The following is a 26,222-nucleotide window of genomic DNA, read 5'->3' on the forward strand; positions in this document are numbered from 1 at the left end:
TGCAACTCAAGAAGTTCACCGCCATACCCGTCTCCACTCGAGAGGAAGCACGATGGTCCCGCCCACATCCAGAGGAGCCCCGTTTCCCCCTCGTAGCTCGAGATGAGGAATCCCTTCCCTGCTTTCAACGGGAAAGAATTCCCGGCGTTCCCGTCGCATCTCAAGAGGAGGCACTCTCAACAGGAAAGGCGAGAGGAACTCCATGGTCGTACCACCATTCCAAGAGTCCCCCAGATGTCTCAGTCCATTCCAGAGGAACCTCTTTGCCCTGCACTGGCTCATCTTTCACGCCGAGGATCGACTCACACCACGGTGGCACGTGGGACAGCCCTGTGGGAAAGCCTCGAGGGAAAGCCTCGAGGGAAAACCACAGATCCTTTGATCCACCCGACGGGAAGCGTGACATTGCTGCTACAGCCTGGAAGGAAAGCGCAAGTTCATGCCACCACTCGAGACGAGGCCTGACTCCCCTGGGGAGACTCCAGAAGTACCCAAAGATCCATGTCAGCCCCTGAGAGGAATCCTCGGTTCCGGCCCTGACTCCACACAAGGTTTTTGGCCCCGGTATCGACGGGAGAGGAATCCCGAGAGGCCGCCTAGCAACTCGCACGGGGAGTGGCCTCTCCTGAGGCCACCAGGGCGGGTCCCTGACGTCCCCGTCGTAACTCGAGAACACCTGCCGCAACTCGAGAAAATCCAGGAAGTTCTCCCTTCCAGGCGAGATGAGGCCTATTTCCGATGAGGCGTCTGGAGTCTAATGACACCTAACCTCTGGAACTTCGAAAGGGTCTTTCACACCCTTGCTGCAACTCAAGAATTTCACCGCCATACCCGTCTCCACTCGAGAGGAAGCACGATGGTCCCGCCCACATCCAGAGGAGCCCCGTTTCCCCCTCGTAGCTCGAGATGAGGGATCCTTTCCCTGCTTTCAACGGGAAAGAATTCCCGGCGTTCCCGTCGCATCTCAAGAGGAGGCACTCTCAACAGGAAAGGCGAGAGGAACTCCATGGTCGTACCACCATTCCAAGACTCCCCCATATGTCTCAGTCCATTCCAGAGGAACCTCTTTGCCCTGCACTGGCTCATCTTTCACGCCGAGGATCGACTCACACCACGGTGGCACGTGAGACAGCCCTGTGGGACAGCCTCGAATGAAAGCCTCGAGGGAAAACCACAGATCCTTTGATCCACGCGACGGGAAGTGTGACATTGCTGCTACAGCCTGGAAGGAAAGCGCACGTGCATGCCCCCACTCGAGACGAGGCCTGACTCCCCTTTGGAGACTCCAGAAGTACCCAAAGATACATGTCACCCCTGAGAGGAATCCTCCGTTCCGGCCCTGACTCCACACAAGGTTTTTGTCCCCGGTATCGACGGAAGAGGAATCCCGAGAGGCCCCCTATCAACTCGCATGGGGACTGGCCTCTCCTGAGGCCACCAGGGCGGGTCCCTGAGGTCCCCGTCGTAACTCGAGAACACCTGCCGCAACTCGAGAAAATCCAGGAAGTTCTCCCTTGCAGGCGAGATGAGGCCTATTTCCGATGAGGCGTCTGGAGACTAATGACACCTAACCTCTGGAACTTCGAAAGGGTCTTTCACACCCTTGCTGCAACTCAAGAAGTTCACCGGCATACCCGTCTCCACTCGAGAGGAAGCACGATGGTCCCGCCCACATCCAGAGGAGCCCCGTTTCCCCCTCGTAGCTCGAGATGAGGGATCCTTTCCCTGCTTTCAACGGGAAAGAATTCCCGGCGTTCCTGTCGCATCTCAAGAAGAGGCACTCTCAACAGGAAAGGCGAGAGGAACTCCATGGTCGTACCACCATTCCTAGAGTCCCCTATGTCTCAGTCCATTCCAGAGGAACCTCTTTGACCTGCACTGGCTCATCTTTCACGCCGAGGATCGATTCACACCACGGTGGCACGTGGGACAGCCCTGTGGGAAAGCCTCGAGGGAAAGACTCGAGGGAAAGCCACAGACCCTTTGATAAATGCGACGGGAATCGTGACATTGCTGCTACAGCCTGGAAGGAAAGCGCACGTGCATGCCCCCACTGGAGACGAGGCCTGACTCCCCTTTGGAGACTCCAGAAGTACCCAAAGATACATGTCACCCCTGAGAGGAATCCTCGGTTCCGGCCCTGACTCCACACAAGGTTTTTGTCCCCGGTATCGACGGGAGAGGAATCCCGAGAGGCCCCCTATCAACTCGCATGGGGACTGGCCTCTCCTGAGGCAACCAGGGCGGGTCCCTGAGGTCCCCGTCGTAACTCGAGAACACCTGCCGCAACTCGAGAAAATCCAGGAAGTTCTCCCTTGCAGGCGAGATGAGGCCTATTTCCGATGAGGCGTCTGGAGACTAATGACACCTAACATCTGGAACTTCGAAAGGGTCTTTCACACCCTTGCTTCAACTCAAGAAGTTCACCGCCATACCCGTCTCCACTCGAGAGGAAGCACGATGGTCCCGCCCACATCCAGAGGAGCCCCGTTTCCCCCTCGTAGCTCGAGATGAGGGATCCTTTCCCTGCTTTCAACGGGAAAGAATTCCCGGCGTTCCCGTCGCATCTCAAGAGGAGGCACTCTCAACAGGAAAGGCGAGAGGAACTCCATGGTCGTACCACCATTCCAAGAGTCCCCCAGATGTCTCAGTCCATTCCAGAGGAACCTCTTTGCCCTGCACTGGCTCATCTTTCACGCCGAGGATCGACTCACACCACGGTGGCACGTGGGCCAGCCCTGTGGGAAAGCCTCGAGGGAAAGCCTCGAGGGAAAACCACAGATCCTTTGATCCACCCGACGGGAAGCGTGACATTGCTGCTACAGCCTGGAAGGAAAGCGCAAGTTCATGCCACCACTCGAGACGAGGCCTGACTCCCGTGGGGAGACTCCAGAAGTACCCAAAGATCCATGTCAGCCCCTGAGAGGAATCCTCGGTCCCGGCCCTGACTCCACACAAGGTTTTTGGCCCCGGTATCGACGGGAGAGGAATCCCGAGAGGCCCCCTAGCAACTCGCATGGGGACTGGCCTCTCCTGAGGCCACCAGGGCGGGTCCCTGAGGTCCCCGTCGTAACTCGAGAACACCTGCCGCAACTCGAGAAAATCCAGGAAGTTCTCCCTTCCAGGCGAGATGAGGCCTATTTCCGATGAGGCGTCTGGAGACTAATGACACCTAAACTCTGGAACTTCGAAAGGGTCTTTCACACCCTTGCTGCAACTCAAGAAGTTCACCGCCATACCCGTCTCCACTCGAGAGGAAGCACGATGGTCCCGCCCACATCCACAGGAGCCCCGTTTCCCCCTCGTAGCTCGAGATGAGGGATCCTTTCCCTGCTTTCAACGGGAAAGAATTCCCAGCGTTCCCGTCGCATCTCAAGAGGAGGCACTCTCAACAGGAAAGGCGAGAGGAACTCCATGGTCGTACCACCATTCCAAGAGTCCCCGAGATGTCTCAGTCCATTCCAGAGGAACCTCTTTGCCCTGCACTGGCTCATCTTTCACGCCGAGGATCGACTCACACCACGGTGGCACGTGGGACAGCCCTGTGGGAAAGCCTCATGGGAAAGCCTCGAGGAAAAACCACAGATTCTTTGATCCACGCGACGGGAAGCGTGACATTGCTGCTAGAGCCTGGAAGGAAAGCGCACGTGCATGCCCCCACTCGAGACGAGGCCTGACTCCCCTGGGGAGACTCCAGAAGTACCCAAAGATCCATGTCAGCCCCTGAGAGGAATCCTCGGTTCCGGCCCTGACTCCACACAAGGATTTTGGCCCCAGTATCGACGGGAGAGGAATCCCGAGGGGCCCCCTAGCAACTAGCATGGGGACTGGCCTCTCCTGAGGCCACCAGGGCGGGTCCCTGAGGTCCCCATCGTAACTCGAGAACACCTGCCCCAACTCGAGAAAATCCAGGAAGTTCTCCCTTCCAGGCGAGATGAGGCCTATTTCCGTTGAGGCGTCTGGAGACTAATGACACCTAACCTCTGGAACTTCGAAAGGGTCTTTCACACCCTTGCTGCAACTCAAGAAGTTCACCGCCATACCCGTCTCCACTCGGGAGGAAGCACGATGGTCCCGCCCACATCCAGAGGAGCCCCGTTTCCCCCTCGGAGCTCGAGATGAGGGATCCTTTCCCTGCTTTCAACGGAAAAGAATTCCTGGCGTTCCCGTCGCATGTCAAGAGGAGGCACTCTCAACAGGAAAGGCGAGAGGAACACCATGGTCGTACCACCATTCCAAGAGTCCCCCAGATGTCTCAGTCCATTCCAGAGGAACCTCTTTGCCCTGCACTGGCTCATCTTTCACGCCGAGGATCGACTCACACCACAGTGGCACGTGGGACAGCCCTGTGGGAAAGCCTCGAGGGAAAGCCTCGAGGGAAAACCACAGATCCTTTGATCCACGCCACGGAAAGCGTGACATTGCTGCTTCAGCCTGGAAGGAAAGCGCACGTGCATGCCCCCACTCGAGACGAGGCCTGACTCCCCTGGGGAGACTCCAGAAGTACCCAAAGATCCATGTCAGCCGCTGAGAGGAATCCTCGGTTCCGGCCCTGACTCCACACAATGTTTTTGGCCCCAGTATTGATGGGATAGGAATCCCGAGAGGCCCCCTAGCAACTCGCATGGGGACTGGCCGTTCCTGAGGCCACCAGGGCGGGTCCCTGAGGTCCCCGTCGTAACTCGAGAACTCCTGCCGAAACTCGAGAAAATCCAGGAAGTTCTCCCTTCCAGGCGAGATGAGGCCTATTTCCGATGAGGCGTCTGGAGTCTAATGACACCTAACCTCTGGAACTTCGAAAGGGTCTTTCACACCCTTGCTGCAACTCAAGAAGTTCACCGCCATACCCGTCTCCACTCGAGAGGAAGCACGATGGTCCCGCCCACATCCAGAGGAGCCCCGTTTCCCCCTCGGAGCTCGAGATGAGGGATGGTTTCCCTGCTTTCAACAGGAAAAAATTCCCAGCATTCCCGTCGCATCTCAAGTGGAGGCACTCTCAACAGGAAAGGCGAGAGGAACTCAATGGTTGTACCACCATTCCTAGAGTCCCCTAGATGTCTCAGTCCATTCCAGAGGAACCTCTTTGACCTGCACTGGCTCATCTTTCACGCCGAGGATCGACTCACACCACGGTGGCACGTGGGACAGCCCTGTGGGAAAGCCTCGAGGGAAAGCCTCGAGGGAAAGCCACAGATCCTTTGATAAATGCGACGGGAAGAATGACATTGCTGCTACAGCCTGGAAGGAAAGCGCACGTGCATGCCCCCACTCGAGACGAGGCCTGACTCCCCTGGGGAGACTCCAGAAGTACCCAAATATCCATGTCAGCCCCTGGGAGGAATCCTCGGTTCCGGCCCTGACTCCACACAAGGTTCTTGGCCCCGGTATCGACGGGAGAGGAATCCCGAGGGGCCCCCTAGCAACTAGCATGGGGACTGGCCTCTCCTGAGGCCACCAGGGCGGGTCCATGAGGTCCCCGTCGTAACTCGAGAACACATGCCGCAACTCGAGCAAATCCAGGAAGTTCTCCCTTCCAGGCGAGATGAGGCCTATTTCCGATGAGGCGTCTGGAGACTAATGACACCTAACCTCTGGAACTTCGAAAGGGTCTTTCACACAATTGCTGCAACTCAAGAAGTTCACCGCCATACCCGTCTCCACTCGAGAGGAAGCACGATGGTCCCGCCCACATCCAGAGGAGCCCCGTTTCCCCCTCGTAGCTCGAGATGAGGGATCCTTTCCCTGCTTTCAACGGGAAAGAATTCGCAGCGTTCCCGTCGCATCTCAAGAGGAGGCACTCTCAACAGGAAAGGCGAGAGGAACTCCATGGTGGTACCACCATTCCAAGAGTCCCCGAGATGTCTCAGTCCATTCCAGAGGAACCTCTTTGCCCTGCACTGGCTCATCTTTCACGCCGAGGATCGACTCACACCACGGTGGCACGTGGGACAGCCCTGTGGGAAAGCCTCGATGGAAAATCACAGATCCTTTGATCCACGCGACGGGAAGCCTGACATTGCTGCTACAGCCTGGAAGGAAAGCGCACGTGCATGCCCCCACTCGAGACGAGGCCTGACTCCCCTGGGGAGACTCCAGAAGTACCCAAAGATCCATGTCAGCCCCTGAGAGGAATCCTCGGTTCCGGCCCTGACTCTACACAAGGTTTTTGGCCCCGGTATCGACGGGAGAGGAATCCCGAGAGGCCCCCTAGCAACTCGCATGGGGACTGGCCTCTCCTGAGGCCACCAGGGCGGGTCCCTGAGGTCCCCGTCGTAACTCGAGAACACCTGCCGCAACTCGAGAAAATCCAGGAAGTTCTCCCTTCCAGGCGAGATGAGGGCTATTTCCGATGAGGCGTCTGGAGACTAATGACACCTAACCTCTGGAACTTCGAAAGGGTCTTTCACACCCTTGCTGCAACTCAAGAAGTTCACCGCCATACCCGTCTCCACTCGAGAGGAAGCACGATGGTCCCGCCCACATCCAGAGGAGCCCCGTTTCCCCCTCGTAGCTCGAGATGAGGGATCCTTTCACTGCTTTCAAAGCAAAGAATTCCCGGCGTTCCTGACGCATCTCAAGAGGTGGCACTCTCAACAGGAAAGGCGAGAGGAACTCCATGGTCGTACCACCATTCCAAGAGTCCCCCAGATGTCTCAGTCCATTCCAAAGGAACCTCTTTGCCCTGCACTGGCTCATCTTTCACGCCGAGGATCGACTCACACCACGGTGGCACGTGGGACAGCCCTGTGGGAAAGCCTCGATGGAAAATCACAGATCCTTTGATCCACGCGACGGGAAGCGTGACATTGCTGCTACAGCCTGGAAGGAAATCGCACGTGCATGTCCCCACTCGAGACGAGGCCTGACTCAGCTGGGGAGACTCCAGAAGTACCCAAAGATCCATGTCAGCCCCTGAGAGGAATCCTCGGTTCCGGCCCTGACACCACACAAGTTTTTTGGCCCCGGTAACGACGGGAGAGGAATCACGAGAGGCCCCCTAGCAAGACGCATGGGGACTGTTCTCTATTGAGGCCACCAGGGCGGGTCCCTGAGGTCCCCGTCTTAACTCTAGAACACCTCCCGCAACTCGAGAAAATCCAGGAAGTTCTCCCTTCCAGGCGAGATGAGGCCTATTTCCGATGAGGCGTCTGGAGACTAATGACACCTAACCTCTGGAACTTCGAAAGGGTCTTTCACACCCTTGCTGCAACTCAAGAAGTTCACCGCCATACCCGTCTCCACTCTAGAGGAAGCACGATGGTCCCGCCTACATCCAGAGGAGCCCCGTTTCCCCCTCGTAGCTCGAGATGAGGGATCCTTTCCCTGCTTTCAACGTGAAAGAATTCCCAGCGTTCCCGTCGCATCTCAAGAGGAGGCACTCTCAACAGAAAAGGCGAGAGGAACTCCATGGTCGTACCACCATTCCAAGAGTCCCCCAGATGTCTCAGTCCATTCAAGAGGAACCTCTTTGACCTGCACTGGCTCATCTTTCACGCCGAGGATCGACTCACACCACGGTGGCACGTGGGACAGTCCTGTGGGAAAGCCTCGAGGGAAAGCCTCGAGGGAAAACCACAGATCCTTTGATCCACGCGACGGGAAGCGTGACATTGCTGCTACAGCCTGGAAGGAAAGCGCACGTGCATGCCCCCACTCGAGACGAGGCCTGACTCCCCTGGGGAGTCTCCAGAAGTACCCAAAGAACCATGTCACCCCTGAGAGGAATCCTCGGTTCCGGCCCTGACTCCACACAAGGTTTTTGGCCCCGGTATCGACGGGAGAGGAATCCCGAGAGGCCCCCTAGCAACTCGCATGGGGACTGGCCTTTGCTGAGGCCACCAGGACGGGTCCCTGAGGTCCCCGTCTTAACTCGAGAACACCTCCCGCAACTCGAGAAAATCCAGGAAGTTCTCCCTTCCAGGCAAGATGAGGCCTATTTCCGATGAGGCGTCTGGAGACTAATGACACCTAACCTCTGGAACTTCGAAAGGGTCTTTCACACCCTTGCTGAAACTCAAGAAGTTCACCGCCATACCCGTCTCCACTCGAGAGGAAGCACGATGGTCTCGCCCACATCCAGAGGAGCCCGTTTCCCCCTCGGAGCTCGAGATGAGGGATCCTTTCCCTGCTTTCAACGGGAAAGAATTCCCGGCGTTCCCGTCGCATCTCAAGAGGAGGCACTCTCAACAGAAAAGCCGAGAGGAACTCCATGGTCGTACCACCATTCCAAGAGTCCCCCAGATGTCTCAGTCCATTCCAGAGGAACCTCTTTGCCCTGCACTGGCTCATCTTTCACGCCGAGGATCGAATCACACCACGGTGGCACGTGGGACAGCCCTGTGGGAAAGCCTCGAGGGAAAACCACAGATCCTTTGATCCACGCCACGGGAAGCGGGACATTGCTGCTACAGCCTGTAAGGAAAGCGCACGTGCATGCCCCCACTCGAGACGAGGCCTGACTCCCCTGGGGAGACTCCAGAAGTACCCAAAGATCCATGTCAGCCCCTGAGAGGAATCCTCGGATCCGGCCCTGACTCCAAACAAGGTTTTTGGCCCCGGTATCGACAGAAGAGGAATCCCGAGAGGCCCCCTAGCAACTCGCATGGGGAATGGCCTCTCCTGAGGCCACCAGGGCGGGTCCCTGAGGTCCCCGTCGTAACTCGAGAACACCTGCCGCAACTCGAGAAAATCCAGGAAGTTCTCCCTTCCAGGCCAGATGAGGCCTATTTCCGATGAGGCGTCTGGAGACTAATGACACCTAACCTCTGGAACTTCGAAAGGGTCTTTCACACCCTTGCTGCAACTCAAGAAGTTCACCGCCATACCCGTCTCCACTCGAGAGGAAGCACGATGGTCCCGCCCACATCCAGAGGAGCCCCGTTTCCCCCTCGTAGCTCGAGATGAGGGATCCTTTCCCTGCTTTCAACGGGAAAGAATTCCCGGCATTCACGTCGCATCTCAAGAGGAGGCACTCTCAACAGGAAAGGCGAGAGGAACTCCATGGTCGTACCACCATTCCAAGAGTCCCCCAGATGTCTCAGTCCATTCCAGAGGAACCTCTTTGCCCTGCACTGGCTCATCTTTCACGCCGAGGATCGACTCACACCACGGTGGCACGTGGGACAGCCCTGTGGGAAAGCCTCGAGGGAAAGCCTCGAGGGAAAACCACAGATCCTTTGATCCACGCGACGGGAAGCGTCACATTCCTGCTACAGCCTGGAAGGAAAGCGCACGTGCATGCCCCCGCTCGAGACGAGGCCTGACTCCCCTGGGGAGACTCCAGAAGTACCCAAAGATCCATGTCACCCCTGAGAGGAATCCTCGGTTCCGGCCCTGACTCCACACAAGGTTTTTGGCCCCGGTATCGACAGGAGAGGAATCCCGAGAGGCCACCTAGCAACTCGCATGGACCTGGCCTCTCCTGAGGCCATCAGGGCGGGTCCCTGAGGTCCCCGTCGTAATCGAGAACACCTGCCGCAACTCAAAAAAATCCAGGAAGTTCTCCCTTCCAGGCGAGATGAGGCCTATTTCCGATGAGGCGTCTGGAGACTAATGACACCTAACCTCTGGAACTTCGAAAGGGTCTTTCACACCCTTGCTGCAACTCAAGAAGTTCACCGCCATACCCATCTCCACTCGAGAGGAAGCACGACGGTCCCGCCCACATCCAGAGGAGCCCCGTTTCCCCCTCGTAGCTCGAGATGAGGGATCCTTTCCCTGCATTTAACGGGAAAGAATTCCCGGCGTTCTCGTCGCATCTCAAGAGGAGGCACTCTCAACAGGAAAGGCTTGAGGAACTCCATGGTCGTACCACCATGCCAAGAGTCCCCCAGATGTCTCAGTCCATTCCAGAGGAACCTCTTTGCCCTGCACTGGCTCATCTTTCACGCCTAGGATCGACTCACACCACGGTGGCACGTGGGACAGCCCTGTGGGAAAGCCTCGAGGGAAAGCCTCGAGGGAAAACCACAGATCCTTTGATCCACGCGACGGGAAGCGTGACATTGCTGCTACAGCCTCGAAGGAAAGCGCACGTGCATGTCCCCACTCGAGACGAGGCCTGACTCAGCTGGGGAGACTCCAGAAGTACCCAAAGATCCATGTCAGCCCCTGAGAGGAATCCTCGGTTCCGGCCCTGACTCCACACAAGTTTTTTGGCCCCGGTATCGACGGGAGAGGAATCCCGAGAGGCCACCTAGCAACACGCATGGGGACTGTCCTCTATTGAGGCCACCAGGGCGGGTCCCCGAGGTCCCCGTCTTAACTCTAGAACACCTCCCACAACTCGAGAAAATCCAGGAAGTTCTCCCTTCCAGGCGAGATGAGGCCTATTTCCGATGAGGCGAATGGAGACTAATGACACGGAACCTCTGGAACTTCGAAAGGTTCATTCACACCCTTGCTGCAACTCAAGAAGTTCACCGCCATACCCGTCTCCACTCGAGAGGAAGCACGATGGTCCGGCCCACATCCAGAGGAGCCGCGTTTCCCCCTCATAGCTCGATATGAGGGATCCTTTCCCTACTTTCAACGGGAAAGAATTCCCGGCGTTCCCGTCGCATCTCAAGAGGAGGCACTCTCAACAGGAAAGTCGAGAGGAACTCCATGGTCGTCCCACCATTCCAAGAGTCCCCCAGATATCTCACTCCATTCCAGAGGAAGCTCTTTGCCCTGCACTGGCTCATCTTTCACGCCGAGGATCGACTCACACCACGGTGGCACGTGGGACAGCCCTGTGGGAAAGCCTCGATGGAAAATCACAGATCCTTTGATCCACGCGACGGGAAGCGTGACATTGGTGCTACAGCCTGGAAGGAAAGCGCACATGCATGCCCCCACTCGAGACGAGGCCTGACTCCCCTGGGGAGACTCCAGAAGTACCCAAAGATCCATGTCAGCCCCTGAGAGGAATCCTCGGTTCCGGCCTTGACTCTACACAAGGTTTTTGGCCCCGGTATCGACGGGAGAGTAATCCCGAGAGGCCCCCTAGCAACTCGCATGGGGACTGGCCTCTCCTGAGGCCACCAGGGCGGGTCCCTGAGGTCCCCGTCGTAACTCGAGAACACCTGCCGCAACTCGAGAAAATCCAGGAAGTTCTCCCTTCCAGGCGAGATGAGGCCTATTTCCGATGAGGCGTCTGGAGACTAATGACACCTAACCTCTGGAACTTCGAAAGGGTCTTTCACACCCTTGCTGAAACTCAAGAAGTTCACCGCCATACCCGTCTCCACTCGAGAGGAAGCACGATGGTCTCGCCCACATCCAGAGGAGCCCGTTTCCCCCTCGGAGCTCGAGATGAGGGAACCTTTCCCTGCTTTCAACGGGAAAGAATTCCCGGCGTTCCCGTCGCATCTCAAGAGGAGGCACTCTCAACAGAAAAGCCGAGAGGAACTCCATGGTCGTACCACCATTCCAAGAGTCCCCCAGATGTCTCAGTCCATTCCAGAGGAACCTCTTTGCCCTGCACTGGCTCATCTTTCACGCCGAGGATCGACTCACACCACGGTGGCACGTGGGACAGCCCTGTGGGAAAGCCTCGAGGGAAAACCACAGATCCTTTGATCCACGCCACGGGAAGCGTGACATTGCTGCTACAGCCTGTAAGGAAAGCGCACGTGCATGCCCCCACTCGAGACGAGGCCTGACTCCCCTGGGGAGACTCCAGAAGTACCCAAAGATCCATGTCAGCCCCTGAGAGGAATCCTCGGATCCGGCCCTGACTCCAAACAAGGTTTTTGGCCCCGGTATCGACAGAAGAGGAATCCCGAGAGGCCCCCTAGCAACTCGCATGGGGAATGGCCTCTCCTGAGGCCACCAGGGCGGGTCCCTGAGGTCCCCGTCGTAACTCGAGAACACCTGCCGCAACTCGAGAAAATCCAGGAAGTTCTCCCTTCCAGGCCAGATGAGGCCTATTTCCGATGAGGCGTCTGGAGACTAATGAAACCTAACCTCTGGAACTTCGAAAGGGTCTTTCACACCCTTGCTGCAACTCAAGAAGTTCACCGCCATGCCCGTCTCCACTCGAGAGGAAGCACGATGGTCCCGCCCACATCCAGAGGAGCCCCGTTTCCCCCTCGTAGCTCGAGATGAGGGATCCTTTCCCTGCTTTCAACGGGAAAGAATTCCCGGCATTCACGTCGCATCTCAAGAGGAGGCACTCTCAACAGGAAAGGCGAGAGGAACTCCATGGTCGTACCACCATTCCAAGAGTCCCCCAGATGTCTCAGTCCATTCCAGAGGAACCTCTTTGCCCTGCACTGGCTCATCTTTCACGCCGAGGATCGACTCACACCACGGTGGCACGTGGGACAGCCCTGTGGGAAAACCTCGAGGGAAAGCCTCGAGGGAAAACCACAGATCCTTTGATCCACGCGACGGGAAGCGTCACATTCCTGCTACAGCCTGGAAGGAAAGCGCACGTGCATGCCCCCGCTCGAGACGAGGCCTGACTCCCCTGGGGAGACTCCAGAAGTACCCAAAGATCCATGTCACCCCTGAGAGGAATCCTCGGTTCCGGCCCTGACTCTACACAAGGTTTTTGGCCCCGGTATCGACAGGAGAGGAATCCCGAGAGGCCACCTAGCAACTCGCATGGACCTGGCCTCTCCTGAGGCCATCAGGGCGGGTCCCTGAGGTCCCCGTCGTAATCGAGAACACCTGCCGCAACTCAAAAAAATCCAGGAAGTTCTCCCTTCCAGGCGAGATGAGGCCTATTTCCGATGAGGCGTCTGGAGACTAATGACACCTAACCTCTGGAACTTCGAAAGGGTCTTTCACACCCTTGCTGCAACTCAAGAAGTTCACCGCCATACCCATCTCCACTCGAGAGGAAGCACGACGGTCCCGCCCACATCCAGAGGAGCCCCGTTTCCCCCTCGTAGCTCGAGATGAGGGATCCTTTCCCTGCATTTAACGGGAAAGAATTCCCGGCGTTCTCGTCGCATCTCAAGAGGAGGCACTCTCAACAGGAAAGGCTTGAGGAACTCCATGGTCGTACCACCATGCCAAGAGTCCCCCAGATGTCTCAGTCCATTCCAGAGGAACCTCTTTGCCCTGCACTGGCTCATCTTTCACGCCTAGGATCGACTCACACCACGGTGGCACGTGGGACAGCCCTGTGGGAAAGCCTCGAGGGAAAGCCTCGAGGGAAAACCACAGATCCTTTGATCCACGCGACGGGAAGCGTGACATTGCTGCTACAGCCTCGAAGGAAAGCGCACGTGCATGTCCCCACTCGAGACGAGGCCTGACTCAGCTGGGGAGACTCCAGAAGTACCCAAAGATCCATGTCAGCCCCTGAGAGGAATCCTCGGTTCCGGCCCTGACTCCACACAAGTTTTTTGGCCCCGGTATCGACGGAAGAGGAATCCCGAGAGGCCACCTAGCAACACGCAAGGGGACTGTCCTCTATTGAGGCAACCAGGGCGGGTCCCCGAGGTCCCCGTCTTAACTCTAGAACACCTCCCACAACTCGAGAAAATCCAGGAAGTTCTCCCTTCCAGGCGAGATGAGGCCTATTTCCGATGAGGCGACTGGAGACTAATGACACGGAACCTCTGGAACTTCGAAAGGTTCATTCACACCCTTGCTGCAACTCAAGAAGTTCACCGCCATACCGTCTCCACTCGAGAGGAAGCACGATGGTCCCGCCCACATCCAGAGGAGCCGCGTTTCCCCCTCATAGCTCGAGATGAGGGATCCTTTCCCTACTTTCAACGGGAAAGAATTCCCGGCGTTCCCGTCGCATCTCAAGAGGAGGCACTCTCAACAGGAAAGGCGAGAGGAACTCCATGGTCGTCCCACCATTCCAAGAGTCCCCCAGATATCTCACTCCATTCCAGAGGAACCTCTTTGCCCTGCACTGGCTCATCTTTCACGCCGAGGATCGACTCACACCACGGTGGCACGTGGGACAGCCCTGTGGGAAAGCCTCGATGGAAAATCACAGATCCTTTGATCCACGCGACGGGAAGCGTGACATTGGTGCTACAGCCTGGAAGGAAAGCGCACATGCATGCCCCCACTCGAGACGAGGCCTGACTCCCCTGGGGAGACTCCAGAAGTACCCAAAGATCCATGTCAGCCCCTGAGAGGAATCCTCGGTTCCGGCCTTGACTCTACACAAGGTTTTTGGCCCCGGTATCGACGGGAGAGTAATCCCGAGAGGCCCCCTAGCAACTCGCATGGGGACTGGCCTCTCCTGAGGCCACCAGGGCGGGTCCCTGAGGTCCCCGTCGTAACTCGAGAACACCTGCCGCAACTCGAGAAAATCCAGGAAGTTCTCCCTTCCAGGCGAGATGAGGCCTATTTCCGATGAGGCGTCTGGAGACTAATGACACCTAACCTCTGGAACTTCGAAAGGGTCTTTCACACCCTTGCTGCAACTCAAGAAGTTCACCGCCATACCCGTCTCCACTCGAGAGGATGCACGATGGTCCCGCCCACATCCAGAGGAGCCCCGTTTCCCCCTCGTAGCTCGAGATGAGGGATCCTTTCCCTGCTTTCAACGGGAAAGAATTCCCGGCGTTCCCGTCGCATCTCAAGAGGAGGCACTCTCAACAGGAAAGGCGAGAGAAACTCCATGATCGTACCACCATTCCAAAAGTCCCCCAGATGTCTCAGTCCATTCCAGAGGAACCTCTTTGCCCTGCACTGGCTCATCTTTCACGCCGAGGATCGACTCACACCACGGTGGCACGTGGGGCAGCCCTGTGGGAAAGCCTCGAGGGAAAGCCTCGAGGGAAAACAACAGATCCTTTGATCCACGCGACGGGAAGCGTGACATTGCTGCTACAGCCTGGAAGGAAAGCGCACGTGCATGCCCCCACTCGAGACGAGGCCTGACTCCCCTGGGGAGACTCCAGAAGTACCCAAAGATCCATGTCATCCCTTGAGAGGAATTCTCGGTTCCGGCCCTGACTCCACACAAGGTTTTTGGCCCCGGTATCGACGGGATAGGAATCCCGAGAGGCCTCCCAGCAACTCGCATGGGGACTGGCCTCTCCTGAGGCCACCAGGGCGGATCCCTGAGGTCCCCGTCGTAACTCGAGAACACCTGCCGCAACTCGAGAAAATCCAGGAAGTTCTCCCTTCCAGGCGAGATGAGGCCTATTTCCGATGAGGCGTCTGGAGACTAATGACACCTAACCTCTGGAACTTCGAAAGGGTCTTTCACACCCTTGCTGCAACTCAAGAAGTTCACCGCCATACCCGTCTCCACTCGAGAGGAAGCACGATGGTCCCGCCCACATCCAGAGGAGCCCCGTTTCCCCCTCGTAGCTCGAGATGAGGGATCCTTTCCCTGCTTTCAACGGGAAAGAATTCCCGGCGTTCCCGTCGCATCTCAAGAGGAGGCACTCTCCACAGGAAAGGCGAGCGGAACTCCATGGTCGTACCACCATTCCAAGAGTCCCCCAGATGTCTCAGTCCATTCCAGAGGAACCTCTTTGCCCTGCACTGGCTCATCTTTCACGCCGAGGATCGACTCACACCACGGTGGCACGTGGGACAGCCCTGTGGGAAAGCCTCGAGGGAAAACCACAGATCCTTTGATCCACGCGACGGGAAGCGTGACATTGCTGCTACAGCCTTGAAGGAAATCGCACGTGCATGCCCCCACACGAGCCGAGGCCTGACTCCCCTGGGGAGACTCCAGAAGTACCCAAAGATCCATGTCAGCCCCTGAGAGGAATCCTCGGTTCCGGCCCTGACTCCACACAAGGTTTTTGGCCCCGGTATCGACGGGAGATTAATCCCGAGAGGCCCCCTAGCAACTCGCATGGGTACTGGCCTCCCCTGAGGCCACCAGGGCGGGTCCCTGAGGTCCCCGTCGTAACTCGAGAACACCTGCCGCAACTCGAGAAAATCCAGGAAGTTCTCCCTTCCAGGCGAGATGAAGCCTATTTCCGATGAGGCGTCTGGAGACGAATGACACCTAACCTCTGGAACTTCGAAAGGGTCTTTCACACCCTTGCTGCAACTCAAGAAGTTCACCGCCATACCCGTCTCCACTCGAGAGGAAGCACGATGGTCCCGCCCACATCGAGAGGAGCCCCGTTTCCCCCTCGAAGCTCGAGATGAGGGATCCTTTCCCTGCTTTCAACGCAAAGAATTCCCAGCGTTCCCGTCACATCTCAAGAGGAGGCACTCTCAACAGGAAAGGCGAGAGGAACTCCATGGTCGTACCACCATTCCAAGAGTCCCCGAGATGTCTCAGTCCATTCCAGAGGAACCTCTTTGCCCTGCACTGGCTCATCTTTCACGCCGAGGATCGACTCACACCACGGTGGCACGTGGGACAGCCCTGTGGGAAAGCCTCGAGGGAAAGCCTCGAGGGAAAACCACAGATCCTTTGATCCACGCCACGGGAAGAGTGACATTGCTGCTACAGCCTGGAAGGAAAGCGCACGTGCATGCCCCCACTCGAGACGAGGCCTGACTCCCCTGGGGAGACTCCAGAAGTACCCAAAGATCCATGTCAGCCCTTGAGAGGAATCCTCGGTTCCGGCCCTGACACCACACAAGTTTTTTGGCCCCGGTATCGACGGGAGAAGAATCACGAGAGGCCACCTAGCAAGACGCATGGGGACTGTTCTCTATTGAGGCCACCAGGGCGGGTCCCTGAGGTCCCCGTCTTAACTCTAGAACACCTCCCGCAACTCGAGAAAATCCAGGAAGTTCTCCCTTCCAGGCGAGATGAGGCCTATTTCCGATGAGGCGTCTGGAGACTAATGACACCTAACCTCTGGAACTTCGAAAGGGTCTTTCACACCCTTGCTGCAACTCAAGAAGTTCACCGCCATACCCGTCTCCACTCTAGAGGAAGCACGATGGTCCCGCCTACATCCAGAGGAGCCCCGTTTCCCCCTCGTAGCTCGAGATGAGGGATCCTTTCCCTGCTTTCAACGTGAAAGAATTCCCAGCGTTCCCGTCGCATCTCAAGAGGAGGCACTCTCAACAGAAAAGGCGAGAGGAACTCCATGGTCGTACCACCATTCCAAGATTCCCCCAGATGTCTCAGTCCATTCCAGAGGAACCTCTTTGACCTGCACTGGCTCATCTTTCACGCCGAGGATCGACTCACACCACGGTGGCACGTGGGACAGTCCTGTGGGAAAGCCTCGAGGGAAAGCCTCGAGGGAAAACCACAGATCCTTTGATCCACGCGACGGGAAGCGTGACATTGCTGCTACAGCCTGGAAGGAAAGCGCACGTGCATGCCCCCACTCGAGACGAGGCCTGACTCCCCTGGGGAGTCTCCAGAAGTACCCAAAGAACCATGTCACCCCTGAGAGGAATCCTCGGTTCCGGCCCTGACTCCACACAAGGTTTTGGGCCCCGGTATCGACGGGAGAGGAATCCCGAGAGGCCCCCTAGCAACTCGCATGCGGACTGGCCTTTGCTGAGGCCACCAGGACGGGTCCCTGAGGTCCCCGTCTTAACTCGAGAACACCTCCCGCAACTCGAGAAAATCCAGGAAGTTCTCCCTTCCAGGCAAGATGAGGCCTATTTCCGATGAGGCGTCTGGAGACTAATGACACCTAACCTCTGGAACTTCGAAAGGGTCTTTCACACCCTTGCTGCAACTCAAGAAGTTCACCGCCATAACCGTCTCCACTCGAGAGGAAGCACGATGGTCTCGCCCACATCCAGAGGAGCCCCGTTTCCCCCTCGTAGCTCGAGATGAGGGATCCTTTCCCTGCTTTCAACGGGAAAGAATTCCCGGCGTTCCCGTCGCATCTCAAGAGGTGGCACTCTCAACAGGAAAGGCGAGCGGAACTCCATGGTCGTACCACCATTCCAAGAGTCCCCCAGATGTCTCAGTCCATTCCAGAGGAACCTCTTTGCCCTGCACTGGCTCATCTTTCACGCCGAGGATCGACTCACACCACGGTGGCACGTGGGACAGCCCTGTGGGAAAGCCTCGAGGGAACGCCTCGAGGGAAAACCACAGATCCTTTGATCCACGCGACGGGAAGCGTGACATTGCTGCTACAGCCTGGAAGGAAAGCGCACGTGCATGCCCCCACTCGAGACGAGGCCTGACTCCCCTGGGGAGACTCCTGAAGTACCCAAAGATCCATGTCAGCCATTGAGAGGAATTCTCGGTTCCGGCCCTGACTCCACACAAGGTTTTTGGCCCCAGTATCGACGGGAGAGGAATCCCGAGAGGCCTCCCAGCAACTCGCATGGGGACTGGCCTCTCCTGAGGCCACCAGGGCGGGTCCCTGAGGTCCCCGTCGTAACTCGAGAACACCTGCCGCAACTCGAGAAAATCCAGGAAGTTCTCCCTTCCAGGCGAGATGAGGCTTATTTCCGATGAGGCGTCTGGAGACTAATGACACCTAACCTCTGGAACTTCGAAAGGGTCTTTCACACCCTTGCTGCAACTCAAGAAGTTCACCGCCATACCCGTCTCCACTCGAGAGGAAGCACGATGGTCCCGCCCACATCCAGAGGAGCCCCGTTTCCCCCTCGTAGCTCGAGATGAGGGATCCTTTCACTGCTTTCAAAGCAAAGAATTCCCGGCGTTCCTGACACAGCTCAAGAGGTGGCACTCTAAACAGGAAAGGCGAGAGGAACTCCATGGTCGTACCACCATTCCAAGAGTCCCCCAGATGTCTCAGTCCATTCCAGAGGAACCTCTTTGCCCTGCACTGGCTCATCTTTCACGCCGAGGATCGACTCACACCACGGTGGCACGTGGGACAGCCCTGTGGGAAAGCCTCGATGGAAAATCACAGATCCTTTGATCCACGCGACGGGAAGCGTGACATTGCTGCTACAGCCTGGAAGGAAAGCGCACGTGCATGCCCCCACTCGAGACGAGGCCTGACTCCCCTGGGGAGACTCCAGAAGTACCCAAAGATCCATGTCAGCCCCTGAGAGGAATCCTCGGATCCGGCCCTGACTCTACACAAGGTTTTTGGCCCCGGTATCGACGGGAGAGGAATCCCGAGAGTCCCCCTAGCAACTCGCATGGGGACTGGCCTCTCCTGAGGCCACCAGGGCGGGTCCCTGAGGTCCCCGTCGTAACACGAGAACACCTGCCGCAACTCGAGAAAATCCAGGAATTTCTCCCTTCCAGGCGAGATGAGGCCTATTTCCGATGAGGCGTCTGGAGACTAATGACACCTAACCTCTGGAACTTCGAAAGGGTCTTTCACACCCTTGCTGCAACTCAAGAAGTTCACCGCCATACCCGTCTCCACTCGAGAGGAAGCACGATGGTCCCGCCCACATCCAGAGGAGCCCCGTTTCCCCCTCGTAGCTCGAGATGAGGGATCCTTTCACTGCTTTCAAAGCAAAGAATTCCCGGCGTTCCTGACGCATCTCAAGAGGTGGCACTCTCAACAGGAAAGGCGAGAGGAACTCCATGGTCGTACCACCATTCCAAGAGTCCCCCATATGTCTCAGTCCATTCCAAAGGAACCTCTTTGCCCTGCACTGGCTCATCTTTCACGCCGAGGATCGACTCACACCACGGTGGCACGTGGGACAGCCCTGTGGGAAAGCCTCGATGGAAAATCACAGATCCTTTGATCCACGCGACGGGAAGCGTGACATTGCTGCTACAGCCTGGAAGGAAAGCGCACGTGCATGCCCCCACTCGAGACGAGGCCTGACTCCCCTGGGGAGACTCCAGAAGTACCCAAAGATCCATGTCAGCCCCTGAGAGGAATCCTCGGTTCCGGCCCTGACTCTACACAAGGTTTTTGGCCCCGGTATCGATGGGAGAGTAATTCCGAGAGGCTCCCTAGCAACTCGCATGGGGACTGGCCTCTCCTGAGGCCACCAGGGCGGGTCCCTGAGGTCCCCGTCGTAACTCGAGAACACCTGCCGCAACTCCAGAAAATCCAGGAAGTTCTCCCTTCCAGGCGAGATGAGGCCTATTTCCGATGAGGCGTCTGGAGACTAATGACACCTAACCTCTGGAACTTCGAAAGGGTCTTTCACACCCTTGCTGCAACTCAAGAAGTTCACCGCCATACCCGTCTCCACTCGAGAGGATGCACGATGGTCCCGCCCACATCCAGAGGAGCCCCGTTTCCCCCTCGTAGCTCGAGATGAGGGATCCTTTCCATGCTTTCAACGGGACAGAATTCCCGGCGTTCCCGTCGCATCTCAAGAGGAGGCACTCTCAACAGGAAAGGCGAGAGAAACTCCATGGTCGTACCACCATTCCAAGAGTCCCCCAGATGTCTCAGTCCATTCCAGAGGAAACTCTTTGCCCTGCACTGGCTCATCTTTCACGCCGAGGATCGACTCACACCACGGTGGCACGTGGGGCAGCCCTGTGGGAAAGCCTCGAGGGAAAGCCTCGAGGGAAAACCACAGATCCTTTGATCCACGCGACGGGAAGCGTGACATTGCTGCTACAGCCTGGAAGGAAATCGCACGTGCATGCCCCCACTCGAGACGAGGCCTGACTCCCCTGGGGAGACTCCAGAAGTACCCAAAGATCCATGTCAGCCCTTGAGAGCAATTATCGGTTCCGGCCCTGTCTCCACACAAGGTTTTTGGCCCCAGTATCGACGGGAGAGGAATCCCGAGAGGCCTCTCAGCAACTCGCATGGGGACTGGCCTCTCCTGAGGCCACCAGGGCGGGTCCCTGAGGTCCCCGTCGTAACTCGAGAACACCTGCCGCAACTCGAGAAAATCCAGGAAGTTCTCCCTTCCAGGCGAGATGAGGCCTATTTCCGATGAGGCGTCTGGAGACTAATGACACCTATCCTCTGGAACTTCGAAAGGGTCTTTCACACCCTTGCTGCAACTCAAGAAGTTCACCGCCATACCCGTCTCCACTCGAGAGGAAGCACGATGGTCCCGCCCACATCCAGAGGAGCCCCGTTTCCCCCTCGGAGCTCGAGATGAGGGATCCTTTCCCTGCTTTCAACGGGAAAGAATTCCCGGCGTTCCCGTCGCATCTCAAGAGGAGGCACTCTCAACAGGAAAGGCGAGCGGAACTCCATGGTCGTACCACCATTCCAAGAGTCCCCCAGATATCTCAGTCCATTCCAGAGGAACCTCTTTGCCCTGCACTGGCTCATCTTTCACGCCGAGGATTGACTCACACCACGGTGGCACGTGGGACAGCCCTGTGGGAAAGCCTCGATGGAAAATCACAGATCCTTTGTTCCACGCGACCTGAAGCGTGACATTGCTGCTACAGCCTGGAAGGAAAGCGCACGTGCATGCCCCCACTCGAGACGAGGCCTGACTCCCCTGGGGAGACTCCAGAAGTACCCAAAGATCCATGTCAGCCCCTGAGAGGAATCCTCGGTTCCGGCCCTGACTCTACACAAGGTTTTTGGCCCCGGTATCGACGGGAGAGTAATTCCGAGAGGCCCCCTAGCAACTCGCATGGGGACTGGCCTCTCCTGAGGCCACCAGGGCGGGTCCCTGAGGTCCCCGTCGTAACTCGAGAACACCTGCCGCAACTCCAGAAAATCCAGGAAGTTCTCCATTCCAGGCGAGATGAGGCCTATTTCCGATGAGGCGTCTGGAGACTAATGACACCTAACCTCTGGAACTTCGAAAGGGTCTTTCACACCCTTGCTGCAACTCAAGAAGTTCACCGCCATACCCGTCTCCACTCGAGAGGAAGCACGATGGTCCCGCCCACATCGAGAGGAGCCCCGTTTCCCCCTCGAAGCTCGAGATGAGGGATCCTTTCCCTGCTTTCAACGCAAAGAATTCCCAGCGTTCCCGTCACATCTCAAGAGGAGGCACTCTCAACAGGAAAGGCGAGAGGAACTCCATGGTCGTACCACCATTCCAAGAGTCCCCGAGATGTCTCAGTCCATTCCAGAGGAACCTCTTTGCCCTGCACTGGCTCATCTTTCACGCCGAGGATCGACTCACACCACGGTGGCACGTGGGACAGCCCTGTGGGAAAGCCTCGAGGGAAAGCCTCGAGGGAAAACCACAGATCCTTTGATCCACGCCACGGGAAGCGTGACATTGCTGCTACAGCCTGGAAGGAAAGCGCACGTGCATGCCCCCACTCGAGACGAGGCCTGACTCCCCTGGGGAGACTCCAGAAGTACCCAAAGATCCATGTCAGCCCTTGAGAGGAATTCTCGGTTCCGGCCCTGACTCCACACAAGGTTTTTGGCCCCGGTATCGACGGGAGAGGAATCCCGAGAGGCCTCCCAGCAACTCGCATGGGGACTGGCCTCTCCTGAGGCCACCAGGGCGGGTTCCTGTGGTCCCCGTCGTAACTCGAGAACACCTGCCACAACTCGAGAAAATCCAGGAAGTTCTCCCTTCCAGGCGAGATGAGGCCTATTTCCGATGAGGCGTCTGGAGACTAATGACACCTAACCTCTGGAACTTCGAAAGGGTCTTTCACACCCTTGCTGCAACTCAAGAAGTTCACCGCCATACCCGTCTCCACTCGAGAGGAAGCACGATGGTCCCGCCCACATCCAGAGGAGCCCCGTTTCCCCCTCGTAGCTCGAGATGAGGGATCCTTTCCCTGCTTTCAACGGGAAAGAATTCCCGGCGTTCCCGTCGCATCTCAAGAGGTGGCACTCTCAACAGGAAAGGCGAGAGGAACTCCATGGTCGTACCACCATTCCAAGAGTCCCCCAGATGTCTCAGTCCATTCCAGAGGAACCTCTTTGCCCTGCACTGGCTCATCTTTCACGCCGAGGATCGACTCACACCACGGTGGCACGTGGGACAGCCCTGTGGGAAAGCCTCGATGGAAAATCACAGATCCTTTGATCCACGCGACGGGAAGCCTGACATTGCTGCTACAGCCTGGAAGGAAAGCGCACGTGCATGCCCCCACTCGAGACGAGGCCTGACTCCCCTGGGGAGACTCCAGAAGTACCCAAAGATCCATGTCAGCCCCTGAGAGGAATCCTCGGTTCCGGCCCTGACTCTACACAAGGTTTTTGGCCCCGGTATCGACGGGAGAGGAATCCCGAGAGGCCCCCTAGCAACTCGCATGGGGACTGGCCTCTCCTGAGGCCACCAGGGCGGGTCCCTGAGGTCCCCGTCGTAACTCGAGAACACCTGCCGCAACTCGAGAAAATCCAGGAATTTCTCCCTTCCAGGCGAGATGAGGCCTATTTCCGATGAGGCGTCTGGAGACTAATGACACCTAACCTCTGGAACTTCGAAAGGGTCTTTCACACCCTTGCTGCAACTCAAGAAGTTCACCGCCATACCCGTCTCCACTCGAGAGGAAGCACGATGGTCCCGCCCACATCCAGAGGAGCCCCGTTTCCCCCTCGTAGCTCGAGATGAGGGATCCTTTCACTGCTTTCAAAGCAAAGAATTCCCGGCGTTCCTGACGCATCTCAAGAGGTGGCACTCTCAACAGGGAAGGCGAGAGGAACTCCATGGTCGTACCACCATTCCAAGAGTCCCCCAGATGTCTCAGTCCATTCCAAAGGAACCTCTTTGCCCTGCACTGGCTCATCTTTCACGCCGAGGATCGACTCACACCACGGTGGCACGTGGGACAGCCCTGTGGGAAAGCCTCGATGGAAAATCACAGATCCTTTGATCCACGCGACGGGAAGCGTGACATTGCTGCTACAGCCTGGAAGGAAAGCGCACGTGCATGCCCCCACTCGAGACGAGGCCTGACTCCCCTGGGGAGACTCCAGAAGTACCCAAAGATCCATGTCAGCCCCTGAGAGGAATCCTCGGTTCCGGCCCTGACTCTACACAAGGTTTTTGGCCCCGGTATCGACGGGAGAGTAATTCCGAGAGGCCCCCTAGCAACTCGCATGGGGACTGGCCTCTCCTGAGGCCACCAGGGCGGGTCCCTGAGGTCCCCGTCGTAACTCGAGAACACCTGCCGCAACTCCAGAAAATCCAGGAAGTTCTCCCTTCCAGGCGAGATGAGGCCTATTTCCGATGAGGCGTCTGGAGACTAATGACACCTAACCTCTGGAACTTCGAAAGGGTCTTTCACACCCTTGCTGAAACTCAAGAAGTTCACCGCCATACCCGTCTCCACTCGAGAGGATGCACGATGGTCCCGCCCACATCCAGAGGAGCCCCGTTTCCCCCTCGTAGCTCGAGATGAGGGATCCTTTCCCTGCTTTCAACGGGAAAGAATTCCCGGCGTTCCCGTCGCATCTCAAGAGGAGGCACTCTCAACAGTAAAGGCGAGAGAAACTCCATGGTCGTACGACCATTCCACGAGTCCCCCAGATGTCTCAGTCCATTCCAGAGGAAACTCTTTGCCCTGCACTGGCTCATCTTTCACGCCGAGGATCGACTCACACCACGGTGGCACGTGGGGCAGCCCTGTGGGAAAGCCTCGAGGGAAAGCCTCGAGGGAAAACCACAGATCCTTTGATCCACGCGACGGGAAGCGTGACATTGCTGCTACAGCCTGGAAGGAAATCGCACGTGCATGCCCCCACTCGAGACGAGGCCTGACTCCCCTGGGGAGACTCCAGAAGTACCCAAAGATCCATGTCAGCCCTTGAGAGCAATTCTCGGTTCCGGCCCTGACTCCACACAAGGTTTTTGGCCCCGGTATCGACGGGAGAGGAATCCCGAGAGGCCTCCCAGCAACTCGCATGGGGACTGGCCTCTCCTGAGGCCACCAGGGCGGGTCCCTGAGGTCCCCGTCGTAACTCGAGAACACCTGCCGCAACTCGAGAAAATCCAGGAAGTTCTCCCTTCCAGGCGAGATGAGGCCTATTTCCGATGAGGCGTCTGGAGACTAATGACACCTAACCTCTGGAACTTCGAAAGGGTCTTTCACACCCTTGCTGCAACTCAAGAAGTTCACCGCCATACCCGTCTCCACTCGAGAGGAAGCACGATGGTCCCGCCCACATCCAGAGGAGCCCCGTTTCCCCCTCGGAGCTCGAGATGAGGGATCCTTTCCCTGCTTTCAACGGGAAAGAATTCCCGGCGTTCCCGTCGCATCTCAAGAGGAGGCACTCTCAACAGGAAAGGCGAGCGGAACTCCATGGTCGTACCACCATTCCAAGAGTCCCCCAGATGTCTCAGTCCATTCCAGAGGAACCTCTTTGCCCTGCACTGGCTCATCTTTCACGCCGAGGATCGACTCACACCACGGTGGCACGTGGGACAGCCCTGTGGGAAAGCCTCGATGGAAAATCACAGATCCTTTGATCCACGCGACGGGAAGCGTGACATTGCTGCTACAGCCTGGAAGGAAAGCGCACGTGCATGCCCCCACTCGAGACGAGGCCTGACTCCCCTGGGGAGACTCCAGAAGTACCCAAAGATCCATGTCAGCCCCTGAGAGGAATCCTCGGTTCCGGCCCTGACTCTACACAAGGTTTTTGGCCCCGGTATCGACGGGAGAGTAATTCCGAGAGGCCCCCTAGCAACTCGCATGGGGACTGGCCTCTCCTGAGGCCGCCAGGGCGGGTCCCTGAGGTCCCCGTCGTAACTCGAGAACACCTGCCGCAACTCCAGAAAATCCAGGAAGTTCTCCCTTCCAGGCGAGATGAGGCCTATTTCCGATGAGGCGTCTGGAGACTAATGACACCTAACCTCTGGAACTTCGAAAGGGTCTTTCACACCCTTGCTGCAACTCAAGAAGTTCACCGCCATACCCGTCTCCACTCGAGAGGAAGCACGATGGTCCCGCCCACATCGAGAGGAGCCCCGTTTCCCCCTCGAAGCTCGAGATGAGGGATCCTTTCCCTGCTTTCAACGCAAAGAATTCCCAGCGTTCCCGTCACATCTCAAGAGGAGGCACTCTCAACAGGAAAGGCGAGAGGAACTCCATGGTCGTACCACCATTCCAAGAGTCCCCGAGATGTCTCAGTCCATTCCAGAGGAACCTCTTTGCCCTGCACTGGCTCATCTTTCACGCCGAGGATCGACTCACACCACGGTGGCACGTGGGACAGCCCTGTGGGAAAGCCTCGAGGGAAAGCCTCGAGGGAAAACCACAGATCCTTTGATCCACGCCACGGGAAGCGTGACATTGCTGCTACAGCCTGGAAGGAAAGCGCACGTGCATGCCCCCACTCGAGACGAGGCCTGACTCCCCTGGGGAGATTCCAGAAGTACCCAAAGATCCATGTCAGCCCTTGAGAGGAATTCTCGGTTCCGGCCCTGACTCCACACAAGGTTTTTGGCCCCGGTATCGACGGGAGAGGAATCCCGAGAGGCCTCCCAGCAACTCGCATGGGGACTGGCCTCTCCTGAGGCCACCAGGGCGGGTTCCTGAGGTCCCCGTCGTAACTCGAGAACACCTGCCACAA

This window comes from Capricornis sumatraensis, chromosome 22, assembly GCF_032405125.1.
Source record: "Capricornis sumatraensis isolate serow.1 chromosome 22, serow.2, whole genome shotgun sequence".
In the NCBI taxonomy this organism is placed as follows: Eukaryota; Metazoa; Chordata; class Mammalia; order Artiodactyla; family Bovidae; genus Capricornis; species Capricornis sumatraensis.